The sequence below is a fragment of the Ornithodoros turicata genome, chromosome 8 (assembly GCF_037126465.1).
Source record: "Ornithodoros turicata isolate Travis chromosome 8, ASM3712646v1, whole genome shotgun sequence".
Lineage (NCBI taxonomy): Eukaryota > Metazoa > Arthropoda > Arachnida > Ixodida > Argasidae > Ornithodoros > Ornithodoros turicata.
The window spans coordinates 10,758,038-10,760,783 of NC_088208.1; positions in this window are offsets into that span (position 1 = coordinate 10,758,038).

Here is a 2,746-nt window from a genome sequence, read left to right on the forward strand (position 1 = left end):
TGGAACGAAATAAGCCCTTGCTCTTCCACTAATTTAGAGACGCAGGCGCACATTCCATATTCGAAGGCAAAACGTTCAAGTCACTGAGTTTTGAGTGGCTACAGATTTTTAGCTCGATCTACAGATTTTTCGGACTCGGATCTACAGATAATTTTTTTTTAAACGTGTGGCAACACTGCATAGAACTCATAATTTCATAGGTATGCAGATTGGTGGCGGAACTTATAATATCTAGCGTTCCTCTAGTGTAGGCTAAGTAGTGTATGCTAGGTGGGCTAGAGTGCGCAGTGCTCTACACGAACGCCTCAGCCCGGAAAAATACAACTTACGATTTCTCTCGAACAAACACTGCGAGGTTGTTGAAGCCTCAAAGGCGCAATAACGCGGTGTCGATGTTGCCCTGACCGGAAGGAAAGGGAACGACGCGGAGGTGGCCTTCACAACCACAACGGCGAAATGAAATCTATGTGGCGTTGCCCGCAAGACTCCCATGCAAAAAATTTTAATTTTCTGGCGGACGTCCCGCTAAGATTGGATGCAAATATAGTCTCGCACGAGGTCTTAACGGCTCAGTACTGCATTTGCATGGAGGGACGCATAGAGCCGCACCTATTATGAGCGTGTTTTCTCCGGATGAAGTCAGGTTAGTCAGGGCAAGCAGGCCATCAGTCTACGCAGCTCCCCACTTTCCCTCTCTGCTATATTGCGCCATGGAGTGACCTCATCCGTCCCCTCCTGAAAACGGGGGTATCCCAAGGTGAAGCACATGCAAGGAACCATGTCGGACTGCGAATACCCCTTTATTGTTACATTGTCTGACTGGACAGATACACTTGGTCACGTGGTTTCTCCAAACTTTACCCTCTCTCGTGCGCAGAGGCAAACTGTCGTAGAGTGCTGGGAAGCACATGCAGGGACGTTAGAGACAACGGATAAAAGTAGTAGGGCATTGCCGTCGTCGGCAATTTAAGCTCAAGGTTATGATCACATGCGCGACTCAGTATAACTTGAGTGTTCGCTACTAGAGTTGTATGGACGAAAGTACCACGACGTCGGTTCCATTGCGCAGACTTCAAAGAAAGCCCATGAAATTTAAAACATGCCACGTGATTACTGCCCGCGTTCTTCGATCGTAGCGCCCTCAAGCTTGCTGTGAATGAAGGAACACATACAGGGTGTCCCACCGAAAAAGGGCCAGGGGCTAAAAATAAAACGGAGTGTTCTACACAAATGGAACCAACTGTACGTGCTTGGCAGTTGTGTGGTCTATCCAAAAACATTTTTTCATCGCCCCTTGTCAATTAATTAGAGGTAATTAATTTTCTAACTTTTTAATTATCGGTTTTAGCTCTCAGCTGTCAATGAGGAAGTTGTAGTACATGTCGAAAAAGACGCAACTGAAGTGGTTCGAGGTTGCTATGGCTTGTGGTTTCGTTTTTTCCCGGGATTAAAAATTGGTTTCAGAAGCCGCGCGCACCACAGATCGCTCCCCACAATTCGGCGCCCGCGCGCGACGATGCCTGGTGCGAAACAGACGCCTGGTGCGAAATAATCTCCCATTCGTCGAGCAACAATATCAAATGCCCCCACCCCGACCCTCTATATAGACCTCTACCCGAGAAACATCATCATGATGTTGGTAGACAGACCGAAACCGAAACAACTGGGAAGGGGAGGACTGGGTTCCACGAATGGGCACTCGTTCGCTGCCGCTGATTGAAAGAAACGCAGGAGCGAAGGTCGCATCTCTTTCAGGGACCATATTAATTCCCCCCAAGACCGCGCGTGGCTTTCGGGCGCGACCTTGTTCGTTCCTAACTTCGATCGTATATCAACTCTACCAAATTAGTCGCGCTCTCGAGCACTATGACGTCATTTGTTTACAAACAGGAAGAGGTCTATTGGCTAAGGGCCAGCTTTCACTTGGCGACGAACGACACGACGTCGTAAGCGGGTGGCGGAAATAGACGCTCATTAGTTAAACCAGTTTGATATTGTTCAATGCGTTATTCCCCATACAAATAAAAGGTGGAATAGCTTTTTGTTTGGTCTACCTCAAAGAGGCATATGTTTTGTTGATATTTTGCACTCGTTTACTCGGCACAAGTGCGCCCGGATTGTGTTGGAAATTTCCAGCGGTTTTTCTGGCGGCACTTTTTACAATTGAGTGGTTTTAAAACTATTTTTCAGGGAAAACACTGAAAGAAACCCACGTAGAGCCCACGTTCAGGTTTTGTTCTTCATGCATGTCGTCCACCATCTTGCCTGCGTCTACGCCTCTTTCGTCTTCTTTTTTGTGTCTTCTCCGCGCTGTAAGCGCACATAGTATGCCAACACGCTGCGCCATCTGCGCATTCTTCTGTCCCTCATTGCATTAAAATGAAATAGCTTCGGAGCTACAGCGTTCATAACGTCCTATTTCCCCCCAAAGAATGGACATAGTGTTGGACAATGGACGTGTTGCAGCCTTATCACCAACGCCCGCGTAAAACGGCGGCGCTAGACTCAGGCTCAAGATCACCAAAGACGATAAGGAGGAGTGGCTTTTTTAAGTCTGGCTCGCATTTCCGTTGACAGTTCCCGACAGCATTCCTGGCGACTGAACTGAGCCTTTCATGGAACAGAACATGGAACATGGAACATTTCATTCTTATTCTTGCTTCTAGGTTTCTTCTATTCCTCTAATCTTGCTGTATGGTTACTTCACTGCAAGATGTTCCTTCTGCAAGGACCTCCTACGAAATTG